Source organism: Enhydra lutris, unplaced genomic scaffold (genome assembly GCF_002288905.1).
Source record: "Enhydra lutris kenyoni isolate GAN:26980312 unplaced genomic scaffold, ASM228890v2 scaffoldscaffold64, whole genome shotgun sequence".
Classification (NCBI taxonomy): Eukaryota; Metazoa; Chordata; class Mammalia; order Carnivora; family Mustelidae; genus Enhydra; species Enhydra lutris.
This window is the reverse complement of record NW_019154148.1, coordinates 2,087,630-2,107,086: the sequence shown is the minus strand read 5'-3', so window position 1 is coordinate 2,107,086 and position 19,457 is coordinate 2,087,630.

Genomic DNA, 19,457 nt, shown 5'->3' with positions numbered 1-19,457 from the left:
GTAGACTCTCTGTTGTATTTTCTTTTTAACAATTTCTGTCCCGAACACACTACAGAGTCAGGGACACAAAAACCTCCAGTAAGGTGTAGGTTTAAGGAGAGTAGCCGTGGGCAGAGCTTTGATTCTTTATCTCGCATCGACAGACAAACAGGCTTGCAAAAAGTCACCACCAGGCTCTGGAATGGGGTGTCTCAAAACACCAAATTCAAAGGCTTCTTGCACCTCAGAAATAGGTCCTTCCTCTCCGTTTGTTTTTCCTTCCTTTTCAGCTCTCAGTCTGGGCACTACGTGCTTTGGCCATTCCAGGGATTATTTAACTCCCAGACTTCCTACAAAATTTTCTCCTTGGTTACAAAAGCAGAAAGCACTGAAAGACAATTCCTCTGTACCATGCCATGCCATTCTGGGAGAAAACCGTGCTTGGTCAAATCATAAGTTTGAACACTGGAATTTCACATATAATGTCTGTCTTGTTCTCCCTTCGAGATTTCCAACTGACTATTTTTTTAATCTCTCTGTTTTGCCATTTGAAGACCTGCCAGACTGTTTTCCAAAGCAGTTACATCATTTTAGATATCTACCAGCAATATTATGAGGGTTCTGATTTCTCTACTTCTTCATCAACACTTATTATCTTTTTGACTAAAGTCGTCTTAGTGAGAGTATCAAGCATTATCTCACTTGGTTTTCATTTGCATTTCCTTGATGGCTACTGATGTCGAACACTTCTTGTGCTTACTGGACATTTGTATATCTTCTTTGGAGAAATGTCCATTCAGATCCTTTGCCCATTTTTTAATTGGGTTACCTTTTTATTATTAAACTGTAATAATTCCTTATGTATTCTAGATACAAGCCTGGTTATCAGAGGTATGATGTGCAAAGCCTTGTTCCCCTTCTGTGGAGTGTCCTTTCACATCCTTGATGGTATCCTTTGAATAAAAGAAGTGTTTTATTTTGCTGATGTCACAGATGCATTCTTGCCCCTAGGCTCCCACTGAACTTGAAGCAGCATAAAGCTGAAGCTCGCATTCATACAATTCCTATGTGTCCTCTTCTGAGCTAAGAATCATTTCAGTGGTTATAAGAGAATGGTTAAGAAGCACCCATAGTGTTCTCAGAGCAAAACTTCAAGATAATTCCCATCTCAGGAGCACAGATTTTCTCCCCCTAAAAACCTGCGTCTGAGGTATGCCGATGACCAGGTTCTACAGAAAGGACCAAGTGAAGATTTCAAACCCAAGCCACAGATGGACATTTGCCTATAAGAGGTGATCCAAATGAGATCTGGTTGCTGTAACTGCAGCTGTTCAGAATGATGGATTTTATTCAGTCTGAAAAGGACTTCAAGATAGGAAATGCCATTTGAAAAATGCACCCAAAATGCAATCACAAAGTATGTTTCACGTTTATGTCTTTGGGGAGGTTAGCTCTTGTGCAATTTTCTTTAACTCAACTCTATTAAATGAATGATGCAGAGACCAACCAAAACCAACTTACTAATTCGAGTTGTTTCAGTCAGCAATGCTATTGAGAGCTTTTCCAACAAAGGAGAAAGAAGGCTGAAATGGATCTAATGAGTCTAGGGTACATGGTGAGCCAAGAATGGGTCATTAGAGTCTAAAGTTGTCTCTCTGTAAACAGATCAATTCTTGCCGCATTTGTCTTGTTAGGGGGAATAGTAGTGAAGCCAGGTAGGGCTGTAATCATTTGTTCTGCTGCATGATTGCAATGTATCTTCTTTGTTTCTTTTTTTCTCTTTCATCCTTGATCATGTCAGAGCCATTACTGAAAGTGACCACTGGCAGCCTCCCTGGATGAATCAAGCCTACCCCAATGAAAGGGAATACGACCTGCTCTTGATGCAGATAGAAATAGCTAATTCAGGGCTGCTGGTATATTACCAAGAGAATTTCAACCATTTCTTCGGCCAATGGCAATGATTTCTAAGAAACGATGTCTGACAACGCCAGGAAATTTAATTAGATTGGGGGTTTGTTTTCCAAGTTCTTTTTAAACAGAGATGCCCTCTCCCTCCCATTGAGAAAAAAATAATAGAAACAGACAAATCAAAGCTGTATGTTCAGTTCTATAATTCTCCCCTTATCTTCTAAATCATAGTCAATAGGGAATTTGGGTGTCAGAGAACTTTCACTAGAATCATTAAGTGCGACAATGAAGAGCATCTTTTACTTTTCAAAAAAAAACTTCAGAATTTTGGGAAAATTGTGTCTCAACTTCTTGCCTTTATTCACAAGAAAATACCAGTGTTATTGGCAAAGCAAAGCAAAGATTGCTAAATTATAGTAATAACACTATGGGTTCATACAATTCTGCCAAACTGAGTACATTTGAAAATATTGTCTTTTCCTGTACTGATTGCCCAAAGAGGAAGGAATGATTCTACCTGTCAGAAGGGCTCAGAGGCTGAAACACAGATTATTTCAACAACACAATCAATCAGTGGCTCTTGGATTGCTTTATCCCTTACTATTTCTAGACTTCCTGATTTCTATACATTCCCCTTCTCTGCTGCTTCTCCCCTTCAGCTCCTCAGTCTGGGTAAACCCTGTAAGGGAAACAGCCTCTCTGCTCCATAGGCTGTGGTTTACTCACCCTAACATGTGACTCTTTCGTACAGACAAGGTAGTATCTACTCAGGTTACCTTATTCAGAGTCCACACAAACTCACCAAACTCTAAGGTTGCTGTTTCTATCTCTATAATACACACACACACACACACACACACACACACACACACACACACACAATTATTTTCTACTGTCCTGCCCCAAAATGGTCCCTCAACCACAACCACATCTCTTCCTTCTGTTCTAGATCATAACTGGACATACCAGGAAGTTATGGTGACTACATGCCATTATTCCAGGGCTAGGAAGAGGAAGAGGGAGTCTGGAGTTTGTGGTAGTCTTCTACTTGCTCTGGCATCTTCCAGGAAGCAAATTCCCACACACGTGCCTATCCTTGGTCCTCCAGGGCCAGTGAAGCTTCCAGTAATGCTAGCCCACCTGCCCAGGACCCCATCCTACTAACACTATTGGTGAAGCTGCATAATGAAAGGAGAAAAGCTTTGGAGTGAAGCAGATCTAGATCTGAGCCCCACCTTTAACATGACTTAAACTTGAACAGAAGCTATAATCTCCACTGGGCATAGGTATCCGCATATTAGAAAGAGCAGTATTATCCTCACAGTTTGTGGCAAGGATTAGCAGAGATGCTAGATGTAAAGTCTGAACACAGGGCCTGACCCTGAGGCCTGGTATGTGGGGAACATGTTGTGATATGACGACTAACCATCAGTAGTAAATGGTCTCCAAGGCCATTGTGAACACATGTAACCATGCTTTTCATGGCCTTGCCCATGGCTGTGTGCTTTGAGGCCCTCAGAAATTGTTCTGTGTCTGGGATCTCATCAATCTTAAGAAGCCATCAAAGGTTAGAATCCAGTATTTTAAAGCAAATGACTATGATAGTAGCATACCTGACTACAGGACCACCCTTCCCTATTAGACATTAAAACTTGAGTGAGCAAACCTAAGCCTGTGGTGCACAGTCCCTGGTAGTCCAAGAGGCATTTATTAGGCATGTCCTAAATGCAAGGCACCCTGCTTACTGCTTCCAGGAAAACCAGGAGGGGTACAAGCATTTGCTTTTCTCAAGGAATTACAGCCTACTGAGGGAGTTAAACACACAGTTACATGAAATGCTGACAGACAAAACGCAATCCAAGATAACACAGTCACAGAGCCCCTTCGGAAAGCACAGGCCTTCCTTGGGTCTTGCATAGGCTCTTTAAGGACTAACACCCAATGGTTATGCCTTGGGCCCAGAAGCATAGTAAAGAGATACAAGCACTGATTGCTCTTTGGGAGAGAGACTGCCAATCCTCATCTCCCAACCCCAGCCCACCTTACCAGACTTGCTGCTCTCCATGTGGTGTGAATGGGATGTGGTACAGCTGCCAAATATCAGTGTTCTCACACCTGTGCCCTTCTTCTGTCTATGAGGACTCAGGAGGGCCCTGAGACATGCAGCCAAGCCTGGTTTCCTTTGTAAGTCTGCTCTCTCCGGGTATCTCGCAGGTCCCTAGTCCATGCCCCTGCAGCTCTTTGCAAGCATGACCAGGATGTCCACTACAATAAAGAAGGAGATTGCATATTCTCTGGAAAGTCCAAGTACTAAATGAATCAACAAAGTAAAAGCTGAGAGTGGCAAGGTCATTCAAGGGCATGGACAGGAACTATGGGGCATATGGGCCCACTTGGACAACTCAGCCAGGCAATGAGCAAATCCTGACTGATGGTGTCCTGTGGAGCCTCAGCTCCTTCCCATCAGCCTGCAAGGGAGTTGGCTCTTTTCTCTTCACTCCTGGGGAGGCTGCAAATGCCAGCCCCAATCTGGACAGGAGACACGCCTCAGTTAGCACCCAGGTTAGAAGAGGCAGTGAGCAGCTCCTCCCTTGCCTGCTGAGGCACCCTCAGAAGGGGTCCAGGTTTACACAGCAGCATCTGGTACCCTCTCATCACTCACTCCTGGCTCAACAGCCTGTGTCCACCAGCCTGGAAAGCTCCAATTACACAGCTGGTGGCCCTGTCAAGAAATGGAAGCATCTTCTCTCGTTTTCCCCTCCAGTCTGGCCTTCCAAGCCCCCTCCCCAGCCCCATAATACCCTCTACACAGAGTAGTCAAAGATCCTTCTAAAGTGCTGAGAGCTCCACTTCCCTGCTTCACAAGCCCCCATTCTCTGCCAATCTTCAGAATAACACCCAAACCCCATGGTGCAAAGTACAACACACTTCACGACCTGCTCACCCTACTTTCCCGCTGTCTCCTGCCATTTCCTCCCTTCCCTGCATGGCTTTCATGCAGATCTTCCTCCAACCCCATAAGAATATCACTCATTCCCTCTCTGTCTCTCTCTCTCTGTCTCTCTCTCTCAATCCTCATGCAAACCCATTCTCTTGGATATGACCCACTCTGCAGCTCCAACCCTTCATCCTCTCGCTCAGCAAAACTCTTGCAGGGCTGAAATTAAAAGTCCTTGGGGTGCCTGGGTGGCTCAGTAGGTTAAAGCCTCTGCCTTTGGCTCAGGTCATGATCCCGGGATCCTGAGATTGTCGGGCTCTCTGCTCAGCGGGAGCCTGCTTCTTCCTCTCTCTCTGCCTGCCTCTCTGCCTACTTGTGATCTCTGTCTGTCAAATAAATAAATAATACCTTAAAAAAAAAAAAAAGTCCATTCCTCTTCCTAGAATTTCTCTTTCTCTGCTCCTAAGACTAAGTGAGGTATCCCTCCTTTGATTTTGAAATCACTCTGTACTTCTTATAGATTACCGTGTATTACACTGTGTACTTGTTACTCATTTATCTGTATCATTTATCATCCCCCACACACTGACAACACAGATACTCTATGTTGGGCTCCTTGGAAGTCAAGCTCTGCTATTCCCAATTGCAGGCATATCCCTCAACCTACCATAGTGCTTGAAACGTCAGTATGTATTCTGTAAGTATCTACTAAGGAAGGGAGTGATAGAAAAAATGAATCCACATCAAAAGTGAATAGAAGGTAAACTTTGGATAAAGAAAGGATCTAATAAAGCATCCAATTCAATGTTCTTTTTTTTTTTTTTTTAAGATAAGGGAATGGAGCCCATAGAAGTTAAGTGAATACTTAATTGACAATCAGAATCGCAGCTTGAGTAAACCCAGATCCCTAAATTCCCCAGCAAGAGCTCATAAACACCAGAATTTCAAGAATCTACCATGAAGGGGATAATTTCTTCTTTGGGGACAGACTCCTTAAGACTCTGGCCTCAAATCAGACTAAAATTCAATTGACTCCTCCAGAAGAAACCCCATCTTTACCCACCTCTGCTGGGTCTACCATATTATGTAGGGAACCACCCTAAGGATTTCACATTGTTCTTTCTATTTCCTTTTATTCTCGGTTAAAGGATAGGCATGGACAAAAATACTGTTATGCTACCCTAGCACCCTGAGGGTACTAGGAGTACTAGGGTACTAGGAATGTTGAACACTCCTTTCTGGTTTAGCATAATAAAGAGCAACAAGAGAAACCCTGGGCACTCTCCTCTAAGTTCTATTGCTGATCTATTGAGCAATATATGACAAGTTGATTGATAATACTATTATCTATAGAACAATAACTGACAAAAATTCATAATACCACATTTGCTTCCTGTGCAGATTTATTTTAATGGTATATTATAATCTAAATTGCTGTGTTTGGTAAAATTGAATGGATTGGCTATTTTACAAATATTCCATCTGGAAGCTGAACCCAACTCCTAGTTCTTTCCCATGCCACAGTGACATGGGAGAAGAGGGAAGTCAGTGCCACGGGGGCTGGACAGAGGGCTCACGATCAGAGGCCCCTGACTATTTGGCACCAGCTGGTTGAGGGGTCCCACAGCAATGAGTGATGTTCCATGGCTCTTTGGGTCAGTAGGAAGTCCTGAGTTAATAAAGTTACCCAGGATTCCAACACCTGGCCTCTGGCACTGACAAGAAGGAGTGTTAAGATTTATCATCAATTTTTTTAAAAATGTAAGTTCCAGTGTTTCAAAGCATTTCTATGAGGCTTTCCGAGTTCTAAAAGAAGCTGATTTCCACTCCCTGACAGAGGCTCTCCCAGCTCCGTGGTGAGGACCAACAGCACAGTTCCTTGGGGCCCAGCTCCATGCCAGCAAAAGATCTTTGCCTTCCATTATCTAATCACCCATGATCACCCAGAAGACAGCTTCCCTCAGGAGAGAGCAATGCTGGAAACGCTTCACTGTGTCCTGCTCCTCAGCGTAGGAAGTTACGGAGCAACTTAGCCTCCAGAAATATCCTGAAAACACCAGATGTGTGAATGGGTAATATCATATTCAAGGAACACTCTATTTAGAGAAAGAGTCTGTAGCCAACTCATCAGTGACATAAATGTATTTTATGGAGAAAACAACAAAATCATTGCTCTCTGGGGAAAAAAAATCATAAATAAACAAATAAGTTTTGATGTGAGGCTAAGAAACATAATGGATGGTTCCATATTCTTCTCCTTTACTTAAATCAACTGTTCTGTGTTCATTCATAGACTTGCCTCAACTAATTTCTTTTGAAAAATGGTTTTAAACTAGAGGAATGGCATACTCTCAAAATCTAAAATATGGGGGCACCTGGGTGGCTCAGTGTAAGGTTAAGCCTCTGTCTTCGGCTCAGGTCGTGATCTCAAGGTCCTGGGATCAAGCCCTGCATTGGGCTCTCTGCACAGCAGGGAGCCTGCTTCCTCCTCTTTCTCTGCCTGCTTCTCTGCCTACTTGTGATCTCTCTCTCTCTCTCTCTGTTGAATAAATAAATAAAATCTTTTCTAAAAATCTAAAATATGATTTGATTACACATGATGCAATTCCTAAGTAACCAGAGATATCCCCTACCAAATCCTATTTACCATGTCCTTGATCACCTAGTTCCACCAAGAATGCTCTCAGAAAGATACCTGTGCCCTCTCTCTAGCCTCTTCAAACTCTGCCTGTGCACTGAGGCAGCTCTTTCCATATGGCCCTCCATCCAAAGGCCTTGGTTGAACCAACGCCACACTGGTTTTCTGATTCTAGGAACATGACCTTTTCTAGGGTCATCTTCATTGTATCAAGCAAACACACTTGCCCTCTGAAATGCTTTTCCAAAAAAAACAAATGAGGAGCTGCATACCACTGGTATAGGCTCACTTAAAACATTGCAGATGTCACCTTTCCTTAAAGGAATTTTTCTCACACAACAGAAAGCAAAAGTTTTTTTTCATCTTGACTCCCAACTCTGTTCTTACTTGTTTGATGCAGAGAAGGATTTTGAGAAATTGCCAACAAGGGACTTCTAAAGGCTAGGTTGCTTGTGAACATGTTGGCATATTCTGTGACAGGAACAGTGTTTGTTCACCTTTGTACACTAAACCTGTGACACAATCCCAGAGTCTTTAGAGTTGTTCAATGCTACTGAATGTTGACTGATTATTCTCAAGAAGAAACAGGAGAGCCAAAGAGATCCTCACAATATTTAGATAAAAATGATGTCTGGACACAAAGATAAACTCTAAATGGATGAAAGACCTCAATGTTAGACAGGAATCCATCAAAATCCTAGATGAGAACATAGGCAGTAACCTTTTTGACATTGGCCACAACTTCTTTCAAGACACATCTCCAAAGGCAAGAGAAACAAAAGCAAAATTGAACTACTGGGACTTCATCAAAATAAAACCTTCTGCACAGTAAAGGAAATAGTCAACAAAACTAAGAGACAGACCACAGAATGGGAGAAGATATTTGCAAATGACAAACACATGAAAAAATGTTCAACATCATTAGCCACCAGGAAAATTCAAATCAAAACCACATTGAGATACTACCTTATGCCAGTTAGAATGGCAAAAATTGACAAGGCAAGAAACAAAAAATTGTCGAAGAAGTTGTAGAGAAAGGGAAACCCTCTTACACTATTGCTGGGAATGCAAGTTGCTGCAGCCACTTTGGAAAACAGTGTAGAGGTTCCTCAAAAAGTTAAAAATAGAGCTACTCTAGGACCTGGCAATTGCACTACTGGGTATTTACCCCAAAGATACAGATGTAGTGAAAAGAAGGTCCATATGCATCCCATTGTTCATAGCAGCAATGTCCCCAATAGCCAAACTGTGGAATGAGCCAAGATGACCCTCAACAGATGAATGGAAAGAAGATATAGTCCATATACATAATGGAATATTACTCAGCAATCAGAAAGCATGAATACCCAACTTTTGCATCAACAGGGATGGAACTGGAGGAGATTATGCTAAGTGAAAAAGTCAAACAGAGAAAGACAATTACCATATGGTTTCACTTATTTGTGGAACATAAGGAATAGCATGGAGGACAGTAGGAGAAGGAAGGGGAAAATGAAGGTGGGTACACCACAGGGGGAAATGAACCATGAGAGACTATGGACTCTGGGAAAAAGACTGAGGGTTTCAGAGGGGAGGGGGGTGGGGGGATGGGTTATCGTGGTGATGGGTATTAAGGAGGGCACGTAGTGCATGGAGTCTTATACGTAAACAATGAATCATGGAACACTACTAACGATTTACTGTATGGTGACTAATATAATATAATTACAAAAAAATTAAAACAAAACAAAACAAAACAAACAATGTTTGGATAAGAAAGTTACCATTCAGCCCCAAACAATACCCTGGCTTCGGTTTGGTTACAAGAGGTTATTTCACTATTTGGATCCTGCTTCCTTACTATGGAAAATCCAACTGCTTATATTGAACTGAAAGCACCCTCCTTGAAATTCCACTTGATTTGGTATAAATTAGGCTTGAAATCCACAACTTAAAATCATCTTGAAGGCTCTCCATTTTAGCAGTAGAACATCACCTTCCTTTTCATACTCTACGAACTAGGACATGGTAAAAGAATTTGGGGAAGGATGACTAGGTAATTATGTGATCCTCAAATATACCTCCCCATTATTGGGAGAAACAAAATGAAACTGAAGGGAACATTCCATTACTAAGGCAGGAGAGTCGTCTACACTGAAAGGCTAATAACAACAGAATATTTCCCTTCATTCTGAATCTTAATGTGGCTAAAGTTTTACCAAGTTATTTAAAACCATTTGGCCATTCATTCATTCTCAAGAATCTTTTGCCTGCCCAGTAAAAGTCAGGCACTATATTAGACATAGAGAAATTGAAGACATAGTCAAGGTTCTCAAGAAACTCACATTCTAGTTTTAAAGAAATAAACCAATAAATATAACACTCTGTGGTAAATACTCTGATGTCTATAGGTACAGAGATCTAGAGAAATTTAACCAGAGAAATCTTTGAGTCAGTCAGCAAAGATTATGGAAGATTATGGAGGTCTGCTCTAAATTGGAAATGTTTCACTTGGTTCACTGGATGACATAGTAAAATTTACCCAGCCAAGGAAAAGGAAGGGTATTAGAAGCAAAAAGATAAACCTGCATAATAGCACAGGGAATACAGAGACTAAAAATGTTCAGGCTTACAAATGGCTTAACATCTTTGGAATATGGGTTGAAATGAAAGATGGCCAAAGAGGTGAAATGAGGTATCTGTCAGGGCCTGATCACAAAAGAATTAATAGGCCATGCTAAGGAGGTTAGCCTTTATGCTTTAGAAGAGAGAGACACCAAAAACTTTTACGATGGGAAATACCAAGCCAATATCTGCATTTTAGAAAGATCATTCTAGTCTATGGCCATACCACCCTGAATGCGCCCAATTTCGTCTGATCTCGGAAGCTAAGCAGGGTCGGGCCTGGTTAATACTTGGATGGGAGAAAGATCATTCTAGTGGTATGATAGAAAGCAGATGGAAGGGGAACAAGAGTAAGTGAAGGAGAAAGAAGGAGATGCTTGGGCTATATAATATAAAGGAAGGGAGAAATAGTGGGAATAGAGAAGAAGGGTCTGATCTGAAACACACTGAGAAGTAGAATCAGCAGGACATAGTCTCCCTTGGGACATTGGTTGATCAGAAGAAGTAAGTCTACAATAATTCCAAGATTTCTAACTCCTGTGACTGGATGGAGAGAGAAATATTCACACAGCTGCTTTTCTCTGTGTTGTACGTGAACCACCAACACTACAATCGCTAGAGGTGTCTGCAAACAATGTCGGTTCCTCACCCCATCCCAGACATTTTAATGAGTCAGAATTTATGCGTGATGAAGTTTGAAACACACTTCACATAAGTAAGACATGCACAAACCAGAGCAGGTGAAACAGTGAGGCAGGTGATGAACTTAGTTTAAAGCCTGTTGTTTTTGAGAAGCCTGTGGAACACCCATGGGGATGGTTTTTATGAGCAGCAGGTAATACAGGGCTCCAGTTCAGGTGAGAGAAGAGGTTTGAGGCTGTATTCTTTAGGAGTCAACAGCTTTTAAGTAGTAGCTAAAGATATGGGTGTTACTTTCTTTCTTTATCTCTCTCCCTTTTTTTTTTTTTTTAAACAAAATCATCCTGGAAGGTACAGAAAGGAAGCGATAAGAAAATGACCAAGATGAACCCTGGGAACAGTGAGGTGTAGGATGATGTCAAAGGCAAAGTAGCCCACAAGGAAATATGGCAGGTATTAGCACCGGAAAGTACTGGGTTCAGCCTGGCCTGTAACTTAACCAGCAGAGAGGAAATCTAGGGCAAGCATAGCTTTTCTAATAATTCTAATCCATTATATCTCTAGGGAAGGGAAAAAGAGGATATGAGATGACTACACTTAAATCTGTAGTGAGAGGTTTCAGCATGCCTTATCCATGAGTTGTTTGGGCTATTTCTTAACCTAATTCCCCCCAAAACAAGACAACTTTGGTCAATACAAAAAAAAAAATGTACAGTAGCTATTGATATGGTTGCATGCACACAAGCGTTATGGACACCATTTGGATCCCAACTTAGCCCCAGAAAGTGGAACCAGTGGTGGGAAAACCAGAGCACTTAAACTCACATATGTTCCCTTGACAGCATTAGAGTAGTCACTGGGCTCTGGACTCCAAAAGACATAGACCAGCCTCCAACTGTAAACAGTGACAAGAAAGTCTTCAAAGGCAGGCATGAGGATCTAGCCCTACAGATCTATCCAAGATCACTTCTCCACTTCAAGCTAGACAATGTGGCCCCGTACAGCAGCTCAGTGACAGGCATAGAGAAGATATCATCACTTTCCTATAGCTCAAATGCATTCAATTCAAATTCTTCAAGCATTCCAATACCCTATTTATGGACATTTCAAAAAGCAATCCTAGTACAGTGGTGTTACTGTCGTCTATAACTGGTTTTTTCCTCTCAAAGTCAACAAAACTCATTGGATTTGAAAATTTAGTCAATTCCCATATCACGCCACTTAACCTTAAGTGATCCACCCCATAACGGTCCCTGCAAAACAACTTATTTACAGCTATCAGAAGTACTAATGACCTTCCAAAGCCATCATTTGCGGGAGCACTTCTAAAGTTATTCTTTGGTCAAACAAATGTTTAGGAGATTTTTCCAGTATTCCCCCTATAGAATGGGGGACAACCAATGGGCATAGTTAGATAGAGACCACAGAAATGCAGTGGTTACAGCACATCTAGTATTTTGGCTAATATTCATAGTCAAAGGTCAGACGGGTAGAAGGTGAAGCTGTGTTCATGATTCTGATCCCATCCTGCCCAGTGGTTTATGAAGCAGTTTATTCAAGTCTCTCAGACTTCTTTCATTGTTGAAATCAATCAAGTACCATTTTAATCTGCATATCATGTGGATTAAAAAAATTAGGGAAAAAAATCACCATCACGAACAAGGCCTTTTTGTGTTTTTTAAAATTATTATTATTGAAGACTCTTAAACATGTGCTCCCAGGGGCATTTGGGGGCTCAGTTGGTTAAGTGTCCAACTCTTGGTTGTGGCTCTGCTCCTAATCTCAGGGTCCTGAGACCCAGCCCTAGGTCAAGCTCTGTGCTCATCTGCTTAAATTTCTTCTTCTCCCTTGCCCTCTGCCCCTCCTCCCCAAAACAAAACAAAACAAGACAAAACAAAAAACATGCTTCCAAATGCATGCCTATTTTTAAAAAGGTAGCACACTTTCCCTCAATAGTACTTGAATTTTAGCTCACATAGATGACACAGGATTCTATTGGTTAGGGCAGTATGCTGTAGAAAAGAGCAAAGACTTTTACATAAATATAAGTTCTGGTTCTCTTCACTTCCAGCTGTCAAACACTGAGAAAGGGCCTTAACTCTGAGTGAGCCCCATTTCCTCATTCATGGAAAGGAGACCCTATTGCTAACTTGGAAGGATTTTTGTAAGGATTGAAAATGAGATAATATAACGGTTTCTTTTTTTTTTTTTTTAAGGTTTTATTTATTTATCCGACAGACAGAGATCACAAGTAGGCAGAGAGGCAGGCAGAGAGAGAGGAGGAAGCAGGCTCCCCGTTGAGCAGAGAGCCCAACACGGGGCTCGATCCCAGAACCCTGGGATCATGACCTGAGCTGAAGGCAGAGGCCTTAATCCACTGAGCCACCCAGGCACCCCTATAACGGGTTTCTATTCATATATTTCTCTTCCCCTGTCAGTAGAAACTCCAAAACTTGTCACAAAGTGTATCATTTATGAGACATTTGTCTAAAATCAAGAGCTAAGACCTGGTAATGGTTGACTATGGTCCTCACATATCAATAAAACCAGTATTTTTCTTCTTTTCTAATATGAATTGCATTTACATCTTCAAAATTCAGGCAATGCCCTGTCACATATCATCCCAGGAAGGGGGAGGGGGAAAAAAAGACACTAAGTAGAGTTCACTCAAGATTGAGTAGTAAAACATTAAAGGTCAGCATTTGTACTAGGGAATCACCAACTCGAAGAGCAACAGGAATCATCCATGTGATAGAAATAAGAGACGCTGTTTGGGTTGAACAATAGGGAGCCATGAGGACTGTGGCAAACTAAAGAATATCTGCCCTTTTGGAAGGGAGTAGGGACAACCGTGTTGTTTCCCCTATGCAAGTCCAAGGTTGCCAGAGCTTAGTGTTTGAAGAAAGGCCCGAAATCACATTTGCATGTCAAATAGTCCAGATTCTAAATATTAGCATTAAGTTCTATTAAAAACAAATAAGCATTCTAGGCCAAATTAAAACTCATTGTGCCAAATTCAGTCCATGGGCCATCAGGTTACAACTTCTGATTTATAAATCATCATTACGATCACCATATGGCCACCCCTGGCAGAATCTCAAACGTGGCCAGTAACGTGAACTTTCTCTCTTGCTATCCATTAACTTGCTTTGTTCTCCCCCTCACTTCATCTTCAATCAAGACTAGCCAGATCATGTTAAAGGAAACCTGGAAATGCCACCTGAAAGAAGTAAACTTGCCTGGACCGATCCCCAGGCAAGTGTGCTTGTCTGCTTATGGTTGTTTGTTTGTTTAATTTTACCCAGGATCTCCTCATAGGTCTTTGGTAAGTCCTAGAGCCCCTGGTATCAAAAGGCCTGTCTTCTGAGGCAGGGGCAAAGGACAGAGGAGGCAGTCCCAGATCGGGTCAGGAGCACCCCTCCCCCATCAGGCCGGCTGACCTTGACAAGAAGGGCAGCGGGAAGCGGCTGGCTCTCAGGCCCACCGACATTTGGAAACACAGGTGCGGCCCACAGCCCTGGCAGGACCCAGCCAGGCACTCCAGTGACAAGCCCATGCCTGTCTGGGGGAGTCCCCTGACAGTGTGAGCAGGAGGCTGAATCTGTCACTGTCTGGCTAAAGCGGCTGTCTGTGTCAAGTACTGACACCGGATGCCTGAATAGGGGCTCAGTCAAGCGGGCATTTGTTACAGAAAGCTCCCCAACTCATATTTCACAGTGATCAGAGGCGGTGAGGCGGAGACCCAAAGTGTCTCATCAGTATAGTATTAGCTGTGGTGGTTATCACACAGGGACAGCTGGGCTAAAGCCAGAGAAGCCCTCTTTGGAGACAACAAATGTTCAGTGCCCCGGGGGATGGTAGAGACAGGCCACCAGGCCTCACTCCACCTCCCCCAACCCAGCCCCCCAGTGCCCATACCTCCAAACATGGCACTCCAACACCCCCATGAGGCTCGGAAAGGAAAGAGCATGGAGAGACTGTGCCAGGCTGGGAGGAAGGTGCATGATAAGAGGAATGAGAGAGATGGTGGGCTGAGCCCTGCCTTTGGCCACCTCAGACACAGGCCCTGGCCTTTGGTTTCTAAGTCCTCCCCTGAATCCAAGCAACAAGGGCCGTTTGGGACTTAGCCTTCTAAAGAAGAGTTTTACTTCCATCAGCGCTGCTCTCTACAATGCTCAACTCTGCCATCAGTCTGATAGATGGGAAGACAAATGAGAAAGGCCAGGGAAATGCTGTCAAATTTAGTTTTTGTCTCAGGACTTTCACAAAGAAATGAGTTCTTCCCCCATGTCCTTCTAATTGTACTGACAAGACAATCAAGGACGGGGATTATCTCCAACTGTCTCAACAACCAGTCAAGGCGCTCCCTCCCCAACCGTTCCCCAAAGCCCATCCTTCATTGTTAGTGACTTGCCTCCTCTAGAAAATATGAGAACCTAGTTGAAGTAACAAGCAAAAGATGAAATCTTTCTCAGAGCAACCATGACTCTTCAGAAATCAGAAGCCAAATGGCTCTGACGTGACTAGCAGTTACGCAGTTACAAGCCGGCCTAGGGAAAGAATGAGATAATCACTAGAACCCTTAAAAGTGTCCAGGTCTCACTTTCGACCATTAGGATGACAGAAATAATATCAAGAATAACCACTTACCTCTACTGGATATGTAGTATGTCCTAAGTCGTCTTCTAAACATCTATGTGGACATTACTGGATGATCACGATAATCAGTGAGATACAAATGTTACCATCCCAGTATTACAGGAGAGGAACCAAGTCCAGGAGGCTTAAATAGATTGTAAGAACCACATAGCTTGGAAGAGGCAGAGTCAGGATTACAAATGAACAGTGCCTAACCCATAGTCTTAAAAATGCTTATTAATTAGAGGGGCGCCTGGGTGGCTCAGGATTAAAGCCCTGCCTTTGGCTCAGGTCATGATCCCAGGGTCCTGGCATCGAGCCCCACATCAAGCTCTCTGCTCGGCAGGGAGCCTGCTTCCCTTCCTCTCTCTCTGCCTGCCTCTCTTACTGCTTGTGATCTCTGTCAAATAAATAAATAAATAAATAAAATCTTTTAAAAAAATACTTATTAATTAGAGTTGCTGAAGGTGGTAGTGAAAGAACTCAACTTAGAGTCAGATCACCTGGCTTTAGTCTTTTTTTTTTTTAAGATTTTATTTATTTACTTGAGAGAGAGAGCGAGAGAGCGAGAGAGAGAACATGAGAGGGGAGAGGATCAGAGGGAGAAACAGACTCCCTGCTGAGCAGGGAGCCTGATGCGGGATTCGATCCCGGGACTCCAGGATCATGACCTGAGCTGAAGGCAATTGCTTAACCAACTGAGCCACCCAGGCACCCCTGGCTTTAGTCTTAATAGGTAGACAACACCTACCAATTAATGAAGGACAAGATGACTATTCCAACAGAAAAAGAAGCCAGGGGTGCCTGGGTGGCTCACTGGGTTAATGCCTCTGCCTTCGCTCAGATCATGATCTCAGGGTCCTGGGATCGAGCCCCACATCGGGCTCTCTGCTCAGTGGGGAGCCTGCTTCCCCTCTCTCTGTCTGCCTCTCTGCCTACTTGTGATCTCTGTCAAATAAATAAATAAAATCTTTAAAAATAAAAAAGAAAAAGCCAAAAATAGAAAAATTTGCATTAAATTTTGACATGAGTGTGAAAAAGATACACACAGAATTTAACTAGTATTTTCATATTTGAAATTTACAATGGCCTGATATTCTATCTTTTGGCTATCAATTGACAAATGTCTCTTGAAACTGTAATACCCAGCGTGGGTGAGAGTGTACTCCCAGCCTCCCTAGAAAAAGTGTTGATTTATATAACATTTCTGGGGGTCAGCCTGATGATATACATTGAAATCTTAAAAGTGGTTTATAACTTCTCTGGTAGTTTTAAAACATGGCTATAAATTCTTTGAACCCCTTCCACTGAGAGGTAGGGGTCTATATTCTCTCCTCTCTATATTGGGACAGGATTATGACTACTTCAACCAATAAAATATAGCAAAAGTGACACCATGTGACCTCCAAGTGTAGTTCATAAATCCCACATAATCTGCCTTGTGCAGTGGACATACTCTTGGATCCCTGCGCCAAGTCATGAAATTATCACCACGCTGAGATCACCATGCTGGAGAGGCCACATGGAGGAACAGCACCCAACAGTCCAAGCTATGCCCAGTCTTTGAGTCTGCCCACTGAGATCCCAGACATCATGGAGCAGAGAACAACCATCCCTGCCATGTCTTTACTGAATTCCTAACCTACAGCATCCATGAGCACAATAAAATGGTGGTTGTTTAATATGTCTAGGTTTTGGGTTGGTTTGTTACACGGCAGTCAATAACTGGAAAAACCTCTAACACTGTCATTATTCTTCTGAAGTCTATTCTAAGGGGATAATTAGATATATGCACAAGAATTATATACAAAGATGTTTAAAATAGGGGAAATAGGAAACACACATTGGAACAATAAGGGCTTTCTTTATCCACATAATGAAACGTGGGAATTTAAAATTAGGTTTTGGAAAACTACTTAATAATATAATATATAATAATATAATAACAACCTTCAAAACATACTTTTAAGGAGGAATTTTAAAAGAATATAGAAAGAGGAAGTTCATGTTTGTGGGAAAAAACAAATACACACACACACACACACACACACACACATACATGTATATACATATGCACACACACACACACATATATGCATTACAACCAGATGGAAATACTCTAAAATTTAAATGGTGTCTATTTCTGAGTTATGATATTAAGGATGATTTTTATTTTCTTCTTGATGACCTTCTGTATTTCTAAAATTCCCTAAAATTCATAAAAGTAGTAGGCGATGTGCTAATAATATATGGCAGGACCTCATTAAATCTATGTAAACTTAAAAAAAATGTTATTGAAATCCTGGTCAAATTCCAGCAATTTCTATCTTATTGTTTTGGGAAAGAGTCTAAACTCCAAGTTCATCATCTATAAAACCAAGAAAACAACATCTACCTTGAATGATTTTTATGGTGTTAAACCATATATTATCTAAGTTCCTGGTATGGACACATGTACGTCCTAGGATTTCAGTAAATGCCTATTTTAATTCAGTGATAATCACTTTGTCTAACTTTCAAACACAACCAGATTGGGCATTTGGGATAAATATCTATAGCTCCCACGTGAATAAAGAAAATTAAGATATGGGTGTGGTTTTCACCACTCATCCAAAATAAGTAGAATCTGGCTAAACGAAACCATTCTGCCTCTCGTTGCTACGTGCAGACCTTATTGTCTATTACTTCAGGTGACAAACAAGCACAAACAAGCACTTTCCTGCTATGCCAAATGACAAAAAAATACTTGGGACAAAATTAAGAGTCTGGACAGAATTTAATTTTCCTCTCTGGATATGGAAGACTTTTCTGCTATTAATTGTCCCCCACTATAACTATAAAGAAAGTCTTAGACCCAAAGCCTTCCAGTGAACTATAAAAGAATGATTCTCTTATCTTCATGGTCTGTCTTCTCCTCCCCAGTACCATGCCACATTGTTGCGACTCTGTTAATGCAACACTTGTTAAGTAGAGCCCCAGGGTGTTAGATGGTGAACCTAGGTTCAATAGAAGACCAGAGGGAAACTGAAATAGGAAAGACTGTGGCAAATCCTGGAGAAAGTACACAGTGCACGCCTACAGATGCCCCATGGGGAGGTCAAGGCAGGGCACAGGCAGAGAGAGTGACAGACCCTAGGGCACATGCCTTTATTAGAGACCAGAGGTAGAGTGCTTTAGGGTTTCCAAACTAAGGCCAGATTGGTCAATTCAAAAAGAGCAGAGTTTTGGTAAGCTCCAAGGGTGGTCTTATCTAAGGGACACAAAAGGGGAAAGCACTGGAGAGAATGTAACCCACAAGGACTGTTGGAAAGTTGTAGGAGGAGCTTACATTTGCATGTGATCCTGTGGGCTGTTTTCTACCAGCTATTACCTAGAACATGCATCTCAGGAAGGGCTAGTGACAGTTCAAGAACCTTATAGGCTGTCTGGCCACGTGAAACAGATGCCAAGGCAGCAATATCAGTGGAGCGGTTTAGCTAAATTCTCCACACACATGTACATTCCTGATAATAGCTAATAACCATAGGAGCTCACCTCTGCGGAGAACCCCTCTGGGCCAGGCACTGGTCCCAGCCTCCATGTGGATTAGTTCACTTATCCCTCCTGGTAACGCTATGACACAGGCATTCTTATCACCCCTGTTTCACTTGTGAGGAATCAGAAACATACCGGAGGTAAGCCACTTACCCTAATCAAACTCCAAAGTAAAGCGAATACTCTTTATCTCTCATGGCTGTACAATGATAGCATTATTCTGTACAAAACTTGACCTGGGAGGAGGAACATCAGACTAAATTATCCTTATCACTAGGGTGACACTTGACCCTAGAGCCTAACCCAAGTGCTGTTCATTCAGGAAGTGTTATAAATAGAGGAAGGATAACCATGCTTCTATCCTGACCCCTGGTTGACCCTCCCTCTATTCCCTTTGTCACTATCTTTTGTATGATCCAAAGGTCCTTGGGAGTGTCCTATTCATCTATGTCCTCTGGGCCTGTGTCCCCATCTCAGGAGATTAATAACAATTTGTTCAGCTGACTTAAAGAGGATCTACTCAAATTAGGACTTCCTCCCTAATTTCTGCCTCCCAAGAGTTTCTCTTTGGAAGAA